Source organism: Triturus cristatus, chromosome 4_1 (genome assembly GCF_964204655.1).
Source record: "Triturus cristatus chromosome 4_1, aTriCri1.1, whole genome shotgun sequence".
Taxonomy (NCBI): Eukaryota; Metazoa; Chordata; class Amphibia; order Caudata; family Salamandridae; genus Triturus; species Triturus cristatus.
The window spans coordinates 1,029,449,961-1,029,474,152 of record NC_140585.1 but is presented as its reverse complement, the minus strand read 5'-3'; positions in this window follow the sequence as shown (position 1 = coordinate 1,029,474,152).

Here is a 24,192-nt window from a genome sequence, read left to right as displayed (position 1 = left end):
ATTTTGCACTGCAAAACCACGTTGCGTTTTGCACCGTTTCCTGTGGCGGGCACTATGCCGACCCGCACAAGTGAGGTACCATTTTTCTCGTAGGACTTTGGGGAACGCGGGGTGGGTGGAAATTTGTGGATCCACGCAGATTCCAGAACTTTCCATCACAGAAATGTGGGGAAAATGTGTTTTTTTTGTCAATTTTTTATGTTTGCAAGGGATTCTGGGTAACAGACCATGGTGGGAGGCAGTCAAGTCACCCCATCCTGGATTCCCCTGGGTGTCTAGTTTTCAAAAATGTATAGGTTTGCTAGGTTTCCCTAGGTGCCGGCAGGGCTAGGGTACAAAATCTACAGCTAGTCACTTTGCCAAAAAAAGGGTCATTTTTCACTGCAAAACCACGTTGCGTTTTGCGCCGTTTCCTGTCGCGGGCACTAGGCCGACCCGCACAAGTGAGGTCCATTTTTCTCGTAGGACTTTGGGGAACGCGGGGTGGGTGGAAATTTGTGGATCCACGCAGATTCCAGAACTTTCCATCACAGAAATGTGGGGAAAATGTGTTTTTTTTGTCAATTTTTTACGTTTGCAAGGGATTCTGGGTAACAGACCATGGTGGGAGGCAGTCAAGCCACCCCATCCTGGATTCCCCTGGGTGTCTAGTTTTCAAAAATGTATAGGTTTGCTAGGTTTCCCTAGGTGCCGGCAGGGCTAGGGTTCAAAATCTACAGCTAGTCACTTTGCCAAAAAAAGGGTCATTTTGCACTGCAAAACCACGTTGCGTTTTGCACCGTTTCCTGTGGCGGGCACTATGCCGACCCGCACAAGTGAGGTACCATTTTTCTCGTAGGACTTTGGGGAACGCGGGGTGGGTGGAAATTTGTGGATCCACGCAGATTCCAGAACTTTCCATCACAGAAATGTGGTGAAAATGTGTTTTTTTTGTCAATTTTTTATGTTTGCAAGGGATTCTGGGTAACAGACCATGGTGGGAGGCAGTCAAGTCACCCCATCCTGGATTACCCTGGGTGTCTAGTTTTCAAAAATGTATAGGTTTGCTAGGTTTCCCTAGGTGCCGGCAGGGCTAGGGTACAAAATCTACAGCCAGTCACTTTGCCAAAAAAAGGGTCATTTTTCACTGCAAAACCACGTTGCGTTTTGCGCCGTTTCCTGTCGCGGGCACTAGGCCGACCCGCACAAGTGAGGTACCATTTTTCTCGTAAGACTTTGGGGAACGCGGGGTGGGTGGAAATTTGTGGATCTACGCAGATTCCAGAACTTTCCATCACAGAAATGTGGGGAAAATGTGTTTTTTTTGTCAATTTTTTACGTTTGCAAGGGATTCTGGGTAACAGACCATGGTGGGAGGCAGTCAAGTCACCCCATCCTGGATTCCCCTGGGTGTCTAGTTTTCAAAAATGTATAGGTTTGCTAGGTTTCCCTAGGTGCCGGCAGGGCTAGGGTACAAAATCTACAGCTAGTCACTTTGCCAAAAAAAGGGTCATTTTTCACTGCAAAACCACGTTGCGTTTTGCGCCGTTTCCTGTCGCGGGCACTAGGCCGACCCGCACAAGTGAGGTACCATTTTTCTCGTAGGACTTTGGGGACTGCGTGGTGGGTGGAAATTTGTGGATCCACGCAGATTCCAGAACTTTCCATCACAGAAATGTGGGGAAAATGTGTTTTTTTTGTCAATTTTTTACGTTTGCAAGGGATTCTGGGTAACAGACCATGGTGGGAGGCAGTCAAGTCACCCCATCCTGGATTCCCCTGGGTGTCTAGTTTTCAAAAATGTATAGGTTTGCTAGGTTTCCCTAGGTGCCGGCAGGGCTAGGGTACAAAATCTACAGCTAGTCACTTTGCCAAAAAAAGGGTCATTTTTCACTGCAAAAACACGTTGCGTTTTGCGCCGTTTCCTGTCGCGGGCACTAGGCCGACCCGCACAAGTGAGGTACCATTTTTCTCGTAGGACTTTGGGGAACGCGGGGTGGGTGGAAATTTGTGGATCCACACAGATTCCAGAACTTTCCATTACAGAAATGTGGGGAAAATGTGTTTCTTTTGTCAATTTTTTACGTTTGCAAGGGATTCTGGGTAACAGACCATGGTGGGAGGCAGTCAAGTCACCCCATCCTGGATTCCCCTGGGTGTCTAGTTTTCAAAAATGTATAGGTTTGCTAGGTTTCCCTAGGTGCCGGCAGGGCTAGGGTACAAAATCTACAGCTAGTCACTTTGCCAAAAAAAGGGTCATTTTTCACTGCAAAACCACGTTGCGTTTTGCGCCGTTTACTGTCGCGGGCACTAGGCCGACCCGCACAAGTGAGGTACCATTTTTCTCGTAGGACTTTGGGGAACGCGGGGTGGGTGGAAATTTGTGGATCCACGCAGATTCCAGAACTTTCCATCACAGAAATGAGGGGAAAATGTGTTTTTTTTGTCAATTTTTTACGTTTGCAAGGGATTCTGGGTAACAGACCATGGTGGGAGGCAGTCAAGCCACCCCATCCTGGATTCCCCTGGGTGTCTAGTTTTCAAAAATGTATAGGTTTGCTAGGTTTCCCTAGGTGCCGGCAGGGCTAGGGTACAAAATCTACAGCTAGTCACTTTGCTAAAAAAAGGGTCATTTTTCACTGCAAAACCACGTTGCGTTTTGCGCCGTTTCCTGTCGCGGGCACTAGGCCGACCCGCACAAGTGAGGTACCATTTTTCTCATAGGACTTTGGGGAACGCGGGGTGGGTGGAAATTTGTGGATCCACGCAGATTCCAGAACTTTCCATCACAGAAATGTGGGGAAAATGTGTTTTTTTTGTCAATTTTATACGTTTGCAAGGGATTCTGGGTAACAGACCATGGTGGGAGGCAGTCAAGCCACCCCATCCTGGATTCCCCTGGGTGTCTAGTTTTCAAAAATGTATAGGTTTGCTAGGTTTCCCTAGGTGCCGGCAGGGCTAGGGTTCAAAATCTACAGCTAGTCACTTTGCCAAAAAAAGGGTCATTTTGCACTGCAAAACCACGTTGCGTTTTGCACCGTTTCCTGTGGCGGGCACTATGCCGACCCGCACAAGTGAGGTACCATTTTTCTCGTAGGACTTTGGGGAACGCGGGGTGGGTGGAAATTTGTGGATCCACGCAGATTCCAGAACTTTCCATCACAGAAATGTGGTGAAAATGTGTTTTTTTGTCAATTTTTTATGTTTGCAAGGGATTCTGGGTAACAGACCATGGTGGGAGGCAGTCAAGTCACCCCATCCTGGATTACCCTGGGTGTCTAGTTTTCAAAAATGTATAGGTTTGCTAGGTTTCCCTAGGTGCCGGCAGGGCTAGGGTACAAAATCTACAGCCAGTCACTTTGCCAAAAAAAGGGTCATTTTTCACTGCAAAACCACGTTGCGTTTTGCGCCGTTTCCTGTCACGGGCACTAGGCCGACCCGCACAAGTGAGGTACCATTTTTCTCGTAGGACTTTGGGGACTGCGTGGTGGGTGGAAATTTGTGGATCCACGCAGATTCCAGAACTTTCCATCACAGAAATGTGGGGAAAATGTGTTTTTTTTGTCAATTTTTTACGTTTGCAAGGGATTCTGGGTAACAGACCATGGTGGGAGGCAGTCAAGTCACCCCATCCTGGATTCCCCTGGGTGTCTAGTTTTCAAAAATGTATAGGTTTGCTAGGTTTCCCTAGGTGCCGGCAGGGCTAGGGTACAAAATCTACAGCTAGTCACTTTGCCAAAAAAAGGGTCATTTTTCACTGCAAAAACACGTTGCGTTTTGCGCCGTTTCCTGTCGCGGGCACTAGGCTGACCCGCACAAGTGAGGTACCATTTTTCTCGTAGGACTTTGGGGAACGCGGGGTGGGTGGAAATTTGTGGATCCACACAGGTTCCAGAACTTTCCATTACAGAAATGTGGGGAAAATGTGTTTTTTTTGTCAATTTTTTACGTTTGCAAGGGATTCTGGGTAACAGACCATGGTGGGAGGCAGTCAAGTCACCCCATCCTGGATTCCCCTGGGTGTCTAGTTTTTAAAAATGTATAGGTTTGCTAGGTTTCCCTAGGTGCCGGCAGGGCTAGGGTACAAAATCTACAGCTAGTCACTTTGCCAAAAAAAGGGTCATTTTTCACTGCAAAACCACGTTGCGTTTTGCGCCGTTTACTGTCGCGGGCACTAGGCCGACCCGCACAAGTGAGGTACCATTTTTCTCGTAGGACTTTGGGGAACGCGGGGTGGGTGGAAATTTGTGGATCCACGCAGATTCCAGAACTTTCCATCACAGAAATGTGGGGAAAATGTGTTTTTTTTGTCAATTTTTTACGTTTGCAAGGGATTCTGGGTAACAGACCATGGTGGGAGTCAGTCAAGCCACCCCATCCTGGATTCCCCTGGGTGTCTAGTTATCAAAAATGTATAGGTTTGCTAGGTTTCCCTAGGTGCCGGCAGGGCTAGGGTTCAAAATCTACAGCTAGTCACTTTGCCAAAAAAAGGGTCATTTTGCACTGCAAAACCACGTTGCGTTTTGCACCGTTTCCTGTCGCGGGCACTATGCCGACCCGCACAAGTGAGGTACCATTTTTCTCGTAGGACTTTGGGGAACGCGGGGTGGGTGGAAATTTGTGGATCCACGCAGATTCCAGAACTTTCCATCACAGAAATGTGGGGAAAATGTGTTTTTTTTGTCAATTTTTTACGTTTGCAAGGGATTCTGGGTAACAGACCATGGTGAGAGGCAGTCAAGTCACCCCATCCTGGATTCCCCTGGGTGTCTAGTTTTCAAAAATGTATAGGTTTGCTAGTTTTCCCTAGGTGCTTGCAGGGCTAGGGTTCAAAATCTACAGCTAGTCACTTTGCCAAAAAAAGGGTCATTTTTCACTGCAAAACCACGTTGCGTTTTGCGCCGTTTCCTGTCGCGGGCACTAGGCCGACCCGCAAAAGTGAGGTACCATTTTTCTCGTAGGACTTTGGGGAACGCGGGGTGGGTGGAAATTTGTGGATCCACGCAGATTCCAGAACTTTCCATCACAGAAATGTGGGGAAAATGTGTTTTTTTTGTCAATTTTTTACGTTTGCAAGGGATTCTGGGTAACAGACCATGGTGGGAGGCAGTCAAGCCACCCCATCCTGGATTCCCCTGGGTGTCCAGTTTTCAAAAATGTATAGGTTTGCTAGGTTTCCCTAGGTGCCGGCAGGGCTAGGGTTCAAAATCTACAGCTAGTCACTTTGCCAAAAAAAGGGTCATTTTGCACTGCAAAACCACGTTGCGTTTTGCACCGTTTCCTGTCGCGGGCACTATGCCGACCCGCACAAGTGAGGTACCATTTTTCTCGTAGGACTTTGGGGAACGCGGGGTGGGTGGAAATTTGTGGATCCACGCAGATTCCAGAACTTTCCATCACAGAAATGTGGGGAAAATGTGTTTTTTTTGTCAATTTTTTACGTTTGCAAGGGATTCTGGGTAACAGACCATGGTGGGAGGCAGTCAAGTCACCCCATCCTGGATTCCCCTGGGTGTCTAGTTTTCAAAAATGTATAGGTTTGCTAGTTTTCCCTAGGTGCTTGCAGGGCTAGGTTTCAAAATCTACAGCTAGTCACTTTGCCAAAAAAAGGGTCATTTTTCACTGCAAAACCACGTTGCGTTTTGCGCCGTTTCCTGTCGCGGGCACTAGGCCGACCCGCACAAGTGAGGTACCATTTTTCTCGTAGGACTTTGGGGAACGCGGGGTTGGTGGAAATTTGTGGATCCACGCAGATTCCAGAACTTTCCATCACAGAAATGTGGGGAAAATGTGTTTTTTTTGTCAATTTTTTACGTTTGCAAGGGATTCTGGGTAACAGACCATGGTGGGAGGCAGTCAAGCCACCCCATCCTGGATTCCCCTGGGTGTCTAGTTTTCAAAAATGTATAGGTTTGCTAGGTTTCCCTAGGTGCCGGCAGGGCTAGGGTTCAAAAACTACAGCTAGACTCTTTGCAAAAAAAGTGTAAATTTTCAGTGTGAAAATGTGGTGTGTTCACCTTAGGTTTTGAGCCACTTCCTGTCGTGGGCACTATGCCTACCCACACAAGTGAGGTACCATTTTTATCGGGAGACTTAGGGTAGTTCAAATTTGTAAAGCAACTGTTATTACCTATTAATTTTTGATGCATTTCTCCCTTCCAAATGAAAGACATTGTGTAAAAAAAAAGTCATTTTGAAAAATGACCAATAATTGTCATGCAAATATGAGTATTCCCAATTTCGAAAATGTGCAAATATGCACTGTTTCTGAACTCTGTAATTTGTTCCCATTTCAGAAATACATAGGTGACTTTCATACCGATTTTTCCATGTATACATTTTCCCACAATAATTGCTATATACCCGGACCAAAAAAAAAAACCTTAACAAAATGCTGCTCATTTTTCTACTCTGGGTTCGTTGGGCTCTTGGTGAACCTACAAGTCCTATATGTCCCCACAACCAGGAAGGTCTACCGGATGTAACGGTACATTGCTTTCAAAGAGATGTCATAATTCGAAGAAGTTACAGGTAAAAACGTTGACTCAAAAGGCTGCTTTTTTCAACAAATTTTTAATTTTTCCTATATTTGCCTGTAAATTTCTATAAAGAAACCTTGATGGATCTACACAAATGACCCCTTGCTGAATTCAGAATTTTGTCTACTTTTCAAAAATGTATAGCTTTCCAGGATCCATTATTGTTTTTGTACCCATTTCTACCGTTAACTGGAAGGAGGTTGAAAGCACAAAAAATAGCAAAAATAGGGTATGTCCCAGAAAAATGCCAAAACTGTGTAAAAAATGTTGGTTTTCTAACAAAATTCTGTCATTCCCTAAAAGCTGGAGAAATTGTGATTTCAGCCCCACAAACCCTTTTTTGATACCATTTGCAGAGAAAAACCCAGAAGCTTTCCTTTGCAGCCCGTTTTTCACATTTTTCACAAAAAAAAAAAAATTGCTGTATTTTGACTAATTTCTGGGAACCCTCTAGGAGAATCCACAAACCCTGGGTACCTTTAGAATCCCCAAGATGTTGGAAGAAAAGGACGCAAATTTGTCGTGGATACCTAATGTGGTCAAAAAGTTACAGGGGCCTAAGCGCGCACTACCTCAAATAGCCCAAAAAAGGCTTAGCACAGGAGGGGAAAAGGCCTAGCAGCGAAGGGGTTAATTCAGATTGGAGAGTGTTAGAACTCGGGGTCTCTAGTTGGCAGAGGTAGGTACCTTTGACCAAATAGGGACCGTCGTTTCTAAGTCAGGGAAAGGAGATTACACTACTGGATAACCCCTGTTCACCCCCTTGGTAGCTTGGCACGAGCAGACAGGCTTATCTCAGAGGCAGTGTGTTAAGCATTTGTGAACACATACAGTAATACAGTGAAAGCACTACAGATGGACACCACACAGGTTTTATAAAAATAAGTATTCTTTATATAGACTTAACACAAGACCACAAATAACAAAAATCCACAATACTGTACTCAAAATTGACTTAAAGATGGTAGAATTAGCTCAGTTCAAGTTGATGGTAAATGCGACACAGTTCTCACAAAAGTACCTGAATGCGTAACACAAAATAAACAAAAGGCTCACAGCATTGGAGATGCGTCGGTTCCTTGCTTCGGGGGAGATGATGCGTCGCGCCTCAATGCTTGCGCAGAGTAGGGGATGCGTCTTGATCCTTACTGGAGAGGAGGGGATGCGTAGATTCTCGTGCTGTAGCCCGGTTTGCGATGTGGCAAGATGGCACCTCGATGCGATGCAACAATCCGGTGCGATGCGATAAGATGGTGCCCTTGATGCGACGACGTTGAGATGATGCGACACGCCCTGGCGGCGACTCTGTACTTTAGAGCCTTGACAGGCCCTGCGACACGCTTCTCTGATGATGCAACGGCGACCCTCACGGTTGCGACTCGCTTCTCCAGTGATGCGACAGTAGACAGCTGTGATGAAGGAACGCTTCTGGGAGATGCGGCGGCGGCACGCTTCTCTGGCGATGCAATGACTGCAGCTGCGGTGGCGACACCCTTCTTCTCGCTGCGTCTCACTTCCAGCTCCCAGCGACACGCAGGCTTCTGCAAATAGAATTCCCAGTGAGGAAATTCAGAGGGGAGATGGTGGTGAAGTCTGTTGTCCCTGAGACTTCAGCAGGAGGTAAGCACAAGTTCAAGCCCTTGGAGAAATATTCTGCAAGATGATGAAAGTTCTGTAAAAGTTCCTTCTCCTCTCCTTGACAATGAAGACACCACTGCAGGCCAATCCAACAACACAGCACACTGGTAGGGGGGCAGTCCAACTCATACAGCTTCCTTTGGTTCTTCTCCTTGGCAGAGGTTTCTTCTTGTTTGTTCCAGAAGTGATCTAAAGTCTTGGGGTTTGGGTCCCCATATTTATACTACTTTTCTCTTTGTTCTCTGAAGGCAGAGAGGCCTTTGTCTAGTCCAAACCAGTTCTGGTCAGTCCTGGAGCACTGAGTTTACCTGACTCCTTCTTTCCTTTCAGAGTGCAGGGCAGAGACATCAGACACACCCCAGGAGGTAGAGCCAGCATTGTGGAGGGAAGGCACAGCCCTATTCAGGTCCCAGGTGCAACTCCTCCCACCCATCTACATGCAGATCTTCCTATTCAGCCCTGTGCTGACTCACGCTCTCCCCTGGATTCCCCAGCCCATGTCACTCACAGAACCAGACACAAAATACACAACCTAGCAAAGGCAGGCTTGGACAGTTAAGCAAGAAAATACCTACTTTCTAAAAGTATTTTGAAACACAGAATGTTAAAACCAACTTCACTAAAAGATGTATTTATCATTCTGAGTTCAGGCATACTAAATTCAAATTTCTACCATGTTCCCAGAGTCAGTTAGGATTATAAGATGTAATAATCAAACTGCCCATTCTGGCCTAAGGAGAACAGCGAGCCTTGCAATAGTGAAAAATGAAAATTGCTGCAATTCACTATTAGGACATGCCACACACACCAGGGCATGTCATACCTTATACTTACAAGGCACCCTCCCCTTGGATCTACCATAGGGGTGTCTGATATGAAGATAAGGAAAGGTTTATGGACTGGCAAGTGTGTGCACTTGGTTAGACAGCATGGCAGTACCAGACTGCACATAGGCTCTGCAATGGCAGACCTGAGACACACTTTACAAGCTGCTTTTATGGGTGGCACAACCAGTGCTGCAGGCCCACCAGCAGCATTTGATTTACAAGCCCTGGGCATACATGGTGCACTGTACTAGGGTCTGACAAGCAAATCAAATAACCCAATCATGGAGTCACTAATCAATACATCAATTTAACATAGGGAGCACTTGCACTGTGGCACTGAATGGCAGTGGCACAGTGCCCAAAGCAAAACACAAAGGAGGCAATCAGAAAAAATTGAAGGGAGACTCACGCCAATGGTACCAGGTCTAACAGAGAGGCAATAAATAGATCACCTGAAGTTGTAAGTGAGATTCAAAATATAAATAGAGAAGAATTAGTGAGAATGAAATCAATAATGAACCCAGGCGTTTTGTCAGTTCCAGTAACGATTGGACCTATAGTTCCAATGTATAATGAGTAAGGAGTCACTCGAGTACATGCTTTAACTGTTCCAGGAAAGAGTAATGAATATTATCATATAGACTATAGAAAGGTGATAAGAACAAATGAGAATAGCGGTACAAATTTGAGTGTAGTTACAGGATCAGAGGAACAATTGATTGAAGTTTCAGAAAGAAATGAGACACCCAAACGAACCATAAATATTGACCCTAAGAAATTTGTGCAAGTTGAAAGGCGAACAAATATACAGACACCTAATAGAGAACTATGTGAAAATGTACAGAGATCTTTAGGTCCATCACCAGAAGAATTAGATGAATGGATTAGAGAAACAGCTCCTAGTAGCAGTAGCCAGAACAAAGATGCATACAGAGATGTGAATAAATTGAAAGGAGATTTGGAAGAAATGATTGCGGGTACAATTAGTCCAGAGAGACTAAGTAAATATCAGGAAGATGAGTTGTTATTCTTGTGTAAAAATATTATGAGAAAAGCAAGAAGTTTGCATGAGACTTTTGCTGAAGTTGCACAGATGTATGGAGTCGATGTTTAAAAGTCAAAAGAATTACAAAAGACATACAGGTTGGATTTCACAGACAAGGATTTGGAAAATCTGAATGTATCAGGGAGACGATTACAGATTAATGAACTGATTTCCACACTAAGATGTTGGTGAGAGTTAAAGTGATGGAAAGGAAGATGGGCGAAAACGAAGGATGAAGTGAGTATGTCAACAAACGCTGCTTTGCTGTTTTATCCTTTAGGAGAAGCAGAAAAAGAACCAGTACCGGAGGATGCGGTTACAGCATACCCAATGAGAGAGGTACCAGGAAGTGGTTTTGTGCACGTTCCATGGTCAAGACAGGATGTATTGTGATTTACAAATGATTTTCCTAGGTTGAGAGAAAAGCCTATTGAATGGTATAGACAAGTAGAGTGTAAAATTGTGGTATATTGGCCATAAAAAGAGTATCCAAGAGATCCCAAAACAGGGCCACCTTCAGAAGAAGTTATGAAAAAAATATAATCAGGTCATTACATATTTAAAGGGGAAGATTTCTTCGAAAGAAACAGATTGGGTGAAAATAGAAAGAACTACTCAGGAATTGAAAGAATCGGTGCATGCATATTATGAGAGGCTTCTTCAAGTATTTAAACAGTACAGTGAGGTATAGAAAATTTCACAGAGAAAGATATGAGCCACTTTGTGTACAGGTTTGTGTATGGTTTGAGACCTGAGATAAGTGCTATGATTCAGCAGCATTTAGTTTGTTGGCAGAGTAAATCAGTTGACAAAATACTTCGATATGCGAAATATTGTGGAGATGACATAGAAATGGGGCACTAGAAATTCAAGGAAAAATTATTGTTGGTTCAGATGAAGGTACAAATGAATCAGATGCAAAACCAGAATTCACAAATGTAGGTATCAAATAACAGGGGACAGAGTTTACAAATACCACAAGATCCAATGCCAAATCAGGATGTGAATGGTCAAATACAAAGGTACAATACTAATGTGAGTGTTCATGTCAATGGTTAAAGGAAGTCAAATGTGCAGGTGGCTTCACGATATTTGATGCAGTCAGAAGATTCAGATTCATCACAATGATGGTGCCTGAGGGGGAAGAAAGAGTGCAATCTTGGCACATCTCTAGAGGTAGATAAGTCAGGTCTCTTACGTGGATGGTGAGGTTGATGGTAATGCCATTACATTCCTCGTAGATACTGGTGCTACCCAATCCACTGTGAGAACTGTGGAAATCCCAAACTTACCCCTCTCAGGAGAAAGTATCCAAGTTGTAGGGGTCTCAAATAAATTAATAAAAACACCAGTGACAAAATCAATGAAAGTTCAAATTGGCAATTTTCAAGAATTACACACATTTTTTGTTTGTGATACGGTAAACAGTCAGAATATCGAGTTGTTATTTCTAACTTGCAGTAATATCGCGTGACATCTTCCTATGGAAACAAGATCCTAACAATACCTACCTACTGGCAACAGCCAGTAGGTATATAAATATCCACGTCGTGCTGGTCCCAGGTGGACGTAGTTGTGCTCATGATATTGGGGGTGCATTGTCTCCCTTGGCAGGACCACAGTGGTAATATTTCCAGACCCTGGTGCCGCAGCACCAGAAAAAGGCACCACATTCATGGCAAAGTTTCCTTTGTTTGTTCTTTTATTATGAGTACAATTACATCCTCCACTCGTAGTGGTACTCATAATAAAATAAGAAGCAAGAGAAAATTGGCTGTAAATGGGTTCCCTTTTTCTGGTGCTGCAGCGCCAGGGTCTAGAAATATATATATATTTATACTGAAGAAGTTTTTAACCCTCCTTGACTCTCTTTTCTTCATTCCATTATCACTTAGTTACTCATTGCAATTCTGGATTATTAATATATATTCGCCTAATGATCTGACTATTGATGTTACTGCTTTTTAGTGTATAGCTTTTAACCTTTATTTTGTACCCTCTTTCCTTCCCGTTTTAGTTTTTACTGTTTTATTTAATATATTTTTATCCTTTATTCTACTTCTCTGCTCAATGTTATTGTTTTTCATACTACTGATGTTATATCTTAAAAAACTTTCTCTTTAAAACTTAAAATTGTATAATAATCTTATCATCTTCCATTCCATTAGTGCTATTACTTTGTAAACAATTGTGATATTGGTGTCTTGCACTGGCCAGTGATTGAAAAAAAAACAATAGCAACAGTTAGTAATTTTTATTGCACAAGTCAGCCGCTTGTGAAGGTAACACGTTAAAGCATATGTGTCAAATCCTGGAGAATGCTTCATTAAAATGTCAAATCAATACCTGGGTGTTTTTAGGGAATTAATTTACATGAAATAACAAAACTGATAAGCTAATGGCGTGAGATTGAAAGCAAAGAAGGCTGCTGTTATGAATGTGCCTAAAGCAGTACACAGCAGTATGTACTGGACAGCACCTTAGATGATTTTTGCAAAGCCTTTTGAGTTTGCGTTTCAGCAAATACTTTATGGATCAGTCGAATGCATTAGCAGCTAGATTTCAAACAGAGATGGATAAAGATATTTTTTGCTCATCAGTTCCAATCAGTGGTGCTGTCTTTTATCTACATCTAAAGACCTTCATTGCGGTTCATCATAATGGTCACACACTGCAAGAAGGTGCTGATGACAAAAGAGAGGCACCAGTCTACTAAGCCAGTGTCTCTGATGCCTCTGTGTTCTGTTGTCATGGACACGTTAATGAGTGCTGGTGTCCTCTCGTGCAGAGATCTTTACTGACTTTAAAGCTTAAGTAGCATCATTTGAAGTATCAAGACTGCATTTTTACAGAAGAAACTCCAGTTATTGTGTACATAACAAGGTTCAAATATACAACGGGGTGAAAAGGCAGCTCTCTTTACTGCACATATGTTAAATCATATGTATGTAATATGGATATTATTGAGAGTGTAGAACAGTTCCCAAATGGCCAGTAACACACATGTAGTACAGAGATGTCTGGAGAGATGCAATATTTCGTGAGGGCACAGCTTGGAAAGTAGTCACTCACCATGTTCAACAAGTGCTATTATCATCATTAAATTACATCAGTTACACAGTGCTTTATGTTTGATGTCACACATAATATTATTAATAATCTAACCTGTGACACCATGGATGACATCACAATGATGTCACATATATCACCAGTGACATAAAAGGTAACCAGTGATGGCCTACATCTCATACATTGCAATCTTACACTGGGGCTTGGCCTATCTTATGGTAGAAACACCTGGCTCCTAAACGGGCCTCATAGAACTACTAATGTAGGTAATAAGGGCCTCGTTTATAGTTTAGTGGGCAGGGTACCTCTGGTAATGTTGCCATCCATCCTTCTTCCAGGTGTAACTCAGTCAAATCCTTACTTTAACTACTGCATGATCCAGAAGAAGAGGGTTCAACATCCAATGTAAAGACTCCAATCTTTATTTTCATTGTCTCCGTAGAGCACGTGAAGCGGCAAACTTTTTAGTATTCAATTGTTGTCGGACAGCCCAGAGAACAGGTCGCTAGGCTTTGAGTTTACACGTGGCTCCTTAAAGTTGTGGGTGAGTTTCCCCGGAAAGGTTGTGTTACTGAGATTTTTATGATTTAGGGCGGAATCAAAGAAGTCTGATTAATTCATATTGATTTTCTCAGAGAGACACGTGTATTACCGTGAAGAGTTTTTAACAATCGTCAAATAGAGAACAACATTGTGTTTCGACGCATCTGCGCATATCTTTCCCCTACTTAAGCTGAGAGCAATGAAGGTCACAGCAAATAAGATCATATTACAGGCATATCAACTGTTGATTTTCATAAGAGACCGTGACAATCCTGGATGGTTTATCCATAGTTTAAGATTACGTTATGCATAAAATCAGAGACAGTGTTTATTTGACAAACATATATTTGTTTGTAGATTTTCCCGGACGAAGGGTGTATGTTCACGCAAAATGTATTGGGAGTGATGAACCTCCTTGTACGGGAATAGTTTACTTTTTAAGAATTGTCCCGACTATGTTGAAGTCGCTGAATAAAGCATCATGAAGATGGATTTGAAGACAATTCGCATGGTTCATGATTTCAAGTGATACATCAATGGACTCACTGATTATTGTGGTTTAAAAATGCATAAGATTTTCATGTTTGATGTTTGAATATTGTTTTTCAATTTGAACTTAACACACTCACTTTGAGTTGATTAGAGTAGTGCGCCTCTTGTCTAAGACCTTTGTCTTATTAGTTCTGTCTAACTTTATAAAACTGGCATTTACAGAATTGTGACTTAACATCCAACTTAACCATTAAAGAGGTTTCTAAGTTACAACTTCTGAACATCATAAAAGACTTTCCTACTTGCTCCCAAACAAATATTATCACAATTTAATTTTAATACATTAATACAATGTTATCCTTTTGGCGAGGTACGTCTAGCAATAGTGAAAACATGAATTGGAGAGTTTGTCACCAACAGGCCAGGTAAAAACCTAAAAGTACATGTGTAACATTTTAAATACAATGCACTCTACTCTATGGGCTGTTTAGAGACTACTCGATTGGTGACTTTCAGCTCTAGGGGGGAAACTTCCAGAACTTACTCCAAATTCAAAGTAGGCAGCTGGTACAAATAATGGGCCCTCAGACCCAAGTCTTTAGAACACCTCTGGGCCTGTGAAGACTGCTCTGTTGCATGCTGCCCTGCTGCCTAAGAGAAGGACAAGACCTGCATCATGAACCCAGGACCAGCAGAATGATTACAAGGACCAGTTGGCTGGTCACCTGATCAGAACCTCAGGGACAAAACAGGCCCCAATGACCTTGAATCCTGCACCACCACTGCCATTGAAATGTAGCAGTTGTAGTTACCTGAGCTGACTATAACCCACACCGTGCAATGTACTGCTTATTACCTCACTATTACATCACTCATGACATGGTCAGTGACATCACTGATGACATCATTGATGACATCCCAAATTACACCACTGATGACATGACTGATCATATCATTCTCAGAACCACTCTCACACCCACTCACACCCCCACAACCTCTCATACACCCATTCACATACCCATTTACAGACACATACAACTACTGCCACACACACTTACTCATACAGCCACTCACACAACTACTCACTCACCCCGACAGCCATGCACACAGCCACTCACTTACCCACAGAGCTACTCACACACACACAAAACCACTCACACATCCACTCACAGGCCCTTACGGCCATTCAAAAACTCCTCACACACCCATACAACCACTCATATACCCATTTAAACACCCATACAGCTAGTCACAGAACTGCCCATGTCATCATGCAGCCACTCACTCAACCATACAGATACAACAGAGCCACTCACTCACCTATACAGCTACCCACACAATCATTCACTCATCCACAGCACCATTTACATACCCATTCACACATCAATACAATCACTGAAACGCCCCTCACACATCTATACAATCACTGACACAAATACCTACTGTGCAAAACAGCTACTCACACACCCTCTGATATACTCATGCACCCAAAAAGCCACTCACTTACCCATACATTCCCTTACACACCCAGTCACACACTCATAGAGTCATTCATGCAGCCACCGAGTCACCCATACAGCTACTCACACACACACTCAGCCACCCATAGAGCCACTCACACAGCCACTGCAGTCATTGATACATCCACTCACACACACACACCCACCCCTGCAGCCACTCACACAGCCAATCAGTAACCCATAAGGCTACTTACAACTGACTTATTCAACCATACAGCCACTCACACACCCACTGAGATACCCATACAGCCACTCAGATATCCTCTCCCACACTGATAGAGATAGTCACTGAGCCACTCAGATGACATGTATTAGAAACAATATAACTCATTAGTAGTACAAAAAGAATAGTAATTTAACTTATGCTGAAGCTTAGTATAGATCTTTAACTCTCAGAAAAGTTTACTTAACACTTATCCTTACTGGATGATATCATTGATGGAGTGATTTAATTTGAGATGTCATCAGTGAGGTCACTGACCATGTCATGAGTGATGTAATATGTGAGGTCATAAGCAGTGCATTGTGGGGGCTTAATTTATAATTGGCTCAGATAACTGCTGAATTTCACTGGTTTTGTGCAAGTGAAATCTGAGCCTAACTACAACATCCCAATAACCTTTGTTTTTTTTGGTGAATATCTATCTATCTATCTATCTATCTATCTATCTATCTATCTATCTATCTATCTATCTATCTATCTATCTATCTATCTATCTATCTATCTATCTATCTATCTATCTATCTATCTATCTATCTATCTATCTATCTATCTATCTATCTATCTATCTATCTATCTATCTATCTATCTATCTATCTATCTATCTATCTATCTATCTACATGTATATATATATATATATCAGTAGCGGTCCGTGGAGGGAGTTCCGTGGGGCGGTGAGGCGGGGCGGGGGAGGGGCAGGGTGGGGAAATGTAAACACCGGAATATGGATGAACGGAGGTAAGTACACATTTTAATAAATAAAACGAATTTCGTTGCGCACGCTGCATCGCACTTTGCGATGCAGCGCGCACAAAGGAATTTGTAATATATACTTATATTGTGTGGTAAAGGCATTTGCAAGGTAAAGGCATCTGTCCGGTAAAGAGTGCATGGTAAAGATACTGCATGGGAAAGACACTGGACCCAATTCTGATCTTGCTAGGAAAGCCCTCCATATGACTTGGATCTGGAGGGCTTTCCAAGCGAGACGAACTCCGGGAGTCTGAACAAGCGAGTATGATGCTGTAGTATGCTTACAGACTCCGTTCGCTCGGACTCCCATTAAACTCAATGGGAGCCCGTGTACAGATGCATACACAGGCTCCCATAGCAGGAAAGGGGTGGGTGGGGAAAAGCTTACACCCTGTGGTGGTCACCCCATGGTTCCCACCACACAGTGCATGAATGGATTGAGGTCTCATGGGCACACCAAAGTGACAGATTCAGAGGGCCACAGGTGAAAGGGGGGCCTGCTATGCTCCCCCGAAGTACACTTTTGACACCCGTTTCGTCTGAGACTGAGGTGAAGTGGCTGTCCGAATCGTGCATCGTACTCGCTCGGTCAAAATACGGCTCCATAGCGCGGCACGATTTGGGTACGAACACGTCGTACGGACAGTTTTGGGTCCAGGAATCGATTTGGTCGGCACGTATGCAATCTTCGCATCGTACTTGGCCGTTCGGACCTGTGTACGATTCGTCGTAAACAAGGGTTACGAATCAGATCTGGGAAAGCCAAATCCGATTCGGAGGCCTTCCGAATGACATCAGAATTGTCCCTTTATTGTAAGGTTATTTTCCATTGAAGACTGGAAACCAGGGTATTATCAATGAACTATAGATAAATGAAAAAGGTAACAGTGAGAACTGCAAGTTGTGAATTATAAGTTCTCTCAAAATACTTTACATGGTATCTTGTTGTACGAAACCAGGGGTATGATTATCAAAAAAATTGTGCAAATTTCCTACATTTTCCAAATACATAGATTGGAGTTCAATATTCCATTGGCAATTTCACCACTGACAAGTGCAAGATTGACATCCACGCCGACCTCATGATACAAAAACGACATCTTGTATGAGACGTTCTGCCTTAAAATTGTTTCAAAGAATGTCATTGCAAATGTTGGTAATAAAATGCACGGAAATTGGTTCACTTTATGTTGTATCCAAATGCAAGTGCTCAATTACAAAACCCAAATGCATTCTGTGTAATGTGGTCTGAGGAGGACACGTAGGTAGTATGTTAGCTGGTACGCCAATACTTACCTCATTTTGCAACTAGATTCAAAATGTTGAATGTTCATAACTTAAAATATAGCACGTCATATTCTTTGTTTTTTAACTAAAGAGAGACAGGACGTAGTGGAAAATTGCAGTATTGCCACACGTCATAGTGTAAGAAATGAGTGACAATGAGTGACATTTTTCTTCACAATGACAGTAAGTATGGGGACTTATAGGACAGAGGCCACTCATTCCATGATGACAATTCAATGACAAGTGCTTCGAGGTCTCCTTCCTTCTAATTGTTTGATGTTAAAAGCCAACAACCCAAAGGCACTTTTAGAATTCTTTATTTTTAAGGAAAGTCTAAGCAAATGTTCTTGAATGTGATTCTAGTTGCTCTGCCACGCACACAAAACAAAACAGTATATCCCCCATAAACCACCAGAGAGGTGCATTGTTTACCCGCCAACATTGTGTTCTGACACATTTTGACCAGTCGAGGGAAACAGATGAGATGAATGCTGTGAAGCAGTGTGTTCATTTTAGTAGGAAAAGACACACAATTGATGGACGAAATGCCGAACAAATCAAAACATTCCTCCCCAGTCAAGAGATCTGGGTTAAATCCATCATTCTTTTGCTCACCATGCCACCCCAGTTTAGACCTGGCCATATGCAAATCAGTCTTGACCCTGTGCCTCATGGGAACAGTCCAGCCTGAACTGCCAAGCCAGGTCCTCCCTGAACCGGAACCGGTCCTAGGATGCTGGGTTCCAGTCCAAGGAGGACCTGGCTTGGCAGTTCAGGCTCGACTGTTCCCATGGGGCACAGGGTCAAGACTGATTTGCATATGGCTGGGTTCAAACTGGAATGGCATGGTGAGCAAAAAAAATGATGGATTTAGGCCCTGATCTCTGTACTGGGGTGAATGTATGACATTGTTCTGCATTCTGTCCATCAACTGTTGTTTTTGCATTCCTTTTAGTAGGAGACAGAATCTGCACTAAAGCTTGTTATTATTATTGTCAGTGGCAGCCTTTTATATCATGAACAACCATAAAAACATGTAAATGTATTTACTTTGAAAGTACATTAACTCTTTACAACACTGACTCGCCATGTTAGGACAATATATGTTGATATCCTCCACATAATATGTGTGACTTTCAGAATACCTAACATAAGTTTTAAAATGACATTCATTTTTATAGACATGTATTTCTCAGCTAATGAGTACAACTAATCGCGCGATCTTAGATGGATTACCACATTCACCGATATATAGGATTCCATTGCAAAAGTCCCAACCTTGTGCTGGACGTGGATGTGGTGTGGGTTTCAACGTTGCGCTAGACTACAAACCATGTTGCCAATCTTTTTTTGACATCTTTCATTTTGTCTGTACATGTTTGTAAAGGCAGAACACTTAAAACATTAGTTTCCTATTTTGGTGCTTAGTCCGACCTCAGATATATGTGGGAATTACTAAAGTTCGCTTAACTTTCAGGGTATCATGTCATTCTGAAATGTGCAATATTTTTTCATGACGCTTGCAACAGGGCTTGTCGCACGGCTAAGAACCCTGCACTATACAGAGGGTAGAAGGATTTTCAATGCAGCTCAAAATGCATGTAGGAGTTCAGAGAATTCTTCTTTAGAAAGGCACTTTCAGTAGCCATATGTACACGCAGCCCTTTAGAAAAGAGGACGCAGATCTGAAGATGGTTCACTGACACAACATAGATGTAATAAATATAGACGTCAAAAATATTGAGTCAAAAATATAGATGTAAAAAATATAGATGTACAAAATAACGACTTTTATATAAATATAAAATAAAATAAAATATATTAAATATTACATTTAATTTTAACAAAATTAAATACATTTAATACACATTTTAAAAAACTATAACAAATACACTTAAAAAAGATAAACTCACAAACATAATTATTTACACATATATATTTACTTTAATACACTTAATAAACTATTATTTTTAATTTATGTTAAAAGTTTAAAATTATATAAAAAATAAATATATATATCAATGATCTAAAATATAAAAAAACAAAAATCTATAATAAATTAAAACATTAAACTATTAAAAAATATTTAACTTACATTTCTCAATACAGTCAGTGCTACAGTAGGGAAAGTGTGGGATAGCGGAGGGGTATAAATTACTATTCCCACTCCAGTGAGTGGAACAGTAGGGAAAGTGTTGGATAGTGGAGAGGTAAATGTACTATTCCCACTCCAGTGAGTACAACAGTAAGGGTAAGTATTTACACTCAAACAATTAAAGAATATATATATGTATATATATATTCACTTAAAAAACCATAGGTTTCACACAAGTTATAGTTAGAAATTAGCATTTAAAAAACCTTGCAAATTCACTTAAAAAACCATAGGTTTCACACATGTTATAGTTAGCTGGACATTTCACTCGTAAAAAATCATTGAAATTCCCACGTTATAGTTAGTTAAGATAACTATAACTCGCGCAACCGCAATCCACTACTGATGACGTCACATATTACATCACTCATGACATGGTCAGTGGCATCACTCATGACATCACTGATGACATCATTCTTGTGATAGAGTGGCGGTCGCGCTAGTTATAGTTATCAGAACTAACTATAACAGGGGAATTTCAATGGTTTTTTACGAGTGAAATGTCCAGCTAACTATAACATGTGTGAAACCTATGGTTTTTTAAGTGAATTTGCAAGGTTTTTTAAATGCTAACTCCTAACTATATCGTGTGTGAAACCTATGGTTTTTTAAGTGAATTTGTAAGGTTTTTTAAATGCTAAGTTATGTATGTTTTATTATATTTTTTATATATTTATTTTACAATAAGCTACCTATGTATATAGTTATAGATTGACTGTATCCTGTAATATGGAATGGCTCGTTTAAAATGTTTTTTTTTTTTTTAAGGTTTTTCACCAAGCGTGCACGGTGCGCGCACAGTGCGCGCAACCCGCGATTTTTTGAAAAAAAAAAAATGTTTTTTTCACCCTTCGGGGTCCTTCAGGAGCTCTCTGACAAAGGCTAGGGGGTCAGGAACTCTCTACCCTGCCCCCTTTTCACGTTCTCCACCTTTCTTTTTCACTGTCACACACAAATGGTGGCCGACACTTCCTGATTTCAACCGATTCGAATGTTGACTGACGTGTAACCACCAATCAGAATTACGCTCGCGCACGTTATGGTGCGCGCACAGTGCGCGCTTATAGATATTTATGTGCTTTTAAATGCAATTTTCTCAGGAACTACTGAACAGATTGACACCATATATGCAAAAGGCACATGCCTGACCTGAGGACTACCTCTTTGCCAAATTTCAAGTAATTCTGTTCAGCCGTTCGGGCTGTACCTTTGACTAAAGGTCCTATGGGAAAATGCATGGGGAAAATGCGTTTTGGGACCCCCCTTTTTTCTCAGCCCCCACTTGACGAATCACCCCAAGACTTTCAGGGTAGGAGCTGAGCGGAGCGCCCCATTAGTTTTGAAACTTTCGTGAGGATTCGTCAACCGGCGCCAAAGTTATTCAAAATAGAATTTTCAGACTTCCTATGGAAACACGGTCCTAACTATAACTTTCTACTGGCGACCGCCAGCAGATAATAGATGATATATATATATATAGATATATATATATATATATATATATATATATATATATATATATATATATATATATATTATCTACTGGCGGTCGCCAGTAGATAGTTATAGTTAGGACCGTGTTTCCATAGGAAATCCGCAACATTCTATTTGGAATAACTTTGGCGCCGATTGACGAATCCTCGCAAAATTTTCAAAATAGGTGGGGCGCTCCGCTCCGCTCCTTCCCTGAAAGTCTCGGGGGTATTCGTCAAGCGGGGGCTGAGAAAAAGGGGGGGTCCCAAAACACGTTTTCCCCATGCATTTTTCCATAGGACCTTTAGTCCAAGCTACAGCCCGAACGGCTGAACAGAATTACTTGAAATTTGGCAGAGAGGTAGTCCTCAGTTCAGGGATGTGCCTTTTGCAGGTCTAGTGTACATCTGTTCATTAATTCCTGAGAAAATTGCAGTTAAAAGCATATATATATCTATAAGCGCGCACCGTGCGCGTACGGTAAGCATACCGTACGCGCACGGTGACGTGTGCGAGCGCAATTCTGATTGGTTGTTAGATGTCAGTAAACATTTGAATCGGTCGAAATCGGGAAGTGTCGGCCGCCATTTTGTCTCTCGCAGTCTGAGGCAATGAAAAACAAAGGGGGAAAACGTGAGAAGGGGGCAGGATGGACAGGTCCTGACCCCCTAGCCTTTGTCAGGGGGTCACTGAAGGACCCTCAAGGGTAAAAAAAAAAAAAAAAAAATTATTGCGAAAAATCGCGGGGTGCGCGCACCGTACGCGCACGGCACGAACAACGCATCGTAGGTGCTTGGTGCGCGAAGCACACCAAGCGCCCACAGTGCGCGCACGGCGCGCGAAGCGCACCGTGCGCGTACGGTACGTGCACGGTGAAAAAACTTTAAAAAAATGCATAACTTAGCATTTAAAAAACCGTACAAATTCACTGAAAAAACCATAGGTTTCACACACGTTATAGTTAGGAATTAGCATTTAAAAAACCTTGCAAATTCACTTAAAAAACCATAGGTTTCACACATGTTATAGTTAGCTGGACATTTCACTCGTGAAAAACCATTGAAATTCCCCCGTTATAGTTAGTGCAGGCAACTATAACTCACGCGACCGCAATCCTCTGCTGATGACGTCAGATATTACATCACTGATGACATATGTGTCTTTCTGAAAAAAAATATTTGTAATATATGTATAGCTAAAAATTAATGGAAGAAGACATGGGTAAATAAGTGTCTAAATACAGTGATGTAATATCTGACGTCATCAGCAGAGGATTGCGGTCGCGTGAGTTATAGTTGCCTGCACTAACTATAACGGGGGAATTTCAATGGTTTTTCACGAGTGAAATGTCCAGCTAACTATAACATGTGTGAAACCTATGGTTTTTTAAGTGAATATATATATATATATATGTATGTATATATAGAATATATATAAAATATAAATATATTAAATATAAATAAATAATTTAAAAACTTAAAAAACCAAATATATTAAATAAATAAAAAGAAAACATATTATAATATTATTACATATAACAAATACCTACAAATATTATATCAAATAAATGATTATAACTTTGCTATCTCTGTTTCTAATGGGGTATTTAATTAACTAATATCTGTACTCACTTATGACTTTGAGAGTTAATTTGTTAACCAAATTGTTAACCAAAATATGCTCATACACTTTCGTTTCCCACTTTTAAAGCCCTATGCGGCTGTCTGATTCATCACCCACAACATATTCTTCTGCTCCGAGCACAGCAACAAAACCAGACTGACACCAATGATTATGCAGATGGTAGAAAATCATATCTATATTGTTTGCTATTTTGACTTTAACACTAGGCTATCCATTTATTTGCAAGTGCCTGGTTATGTATCCATATAGTGTTAGAGATACCTAGATCTACCCTGGTGAATATTTAAGAGATCTGTGGACTACATTATATTTTACAATTTAAATTTCCTTTAGACTCGCTATTTTAATACCAATACTGTAATATTAATTTTACACTTTGGGGTCGATTCTGATCCGGGTCGGACAGCTCTCCGAGAGCTGTTCGTAGCCTTACCTTGCGACTGACACGTACCCGTAGCTGGTCCGTCCTGTAGATGAAGTACGATGCGCATAACTGCCAAAAACCAGACCGACACGTAGGCTGTGATTCAAGCTCCATTCTCCATCCGAACCGTAACTCCTAACGGCGAACCGAGTCACCCGGAAGCAGTATCCATAGCAGTTTTCACCCGACAAGCACAATGCGTACTTCCTACGATCTGGACGGGTCGCCACGTACAGCACGTCACAGCATCCGGAAAAGAAGCATATCAGCTATGATTCGCGCCAAAACCCAATCCATGGCTACGAGACGGACCAGCTTGCAACAGGTACGAGACGGAGCAACAAGCAGCGTGTACGAGATGAACACATCATGAATCCAATTGCGCAGGTCATACCAGTACTCTATGTCTATGACCGGATCAGGAACAGATGCGGACAGCGCAGACGGTAAGTCAGACACCTACCACACAAACAAATGACACGTACCCGCAAAATGGAACACACACACAGGGGATCCATATCCTGCCCACTAACAACAGGCCACAATTGGGGTTGTATGGCCAGCACCACTACCACCCCCAGTC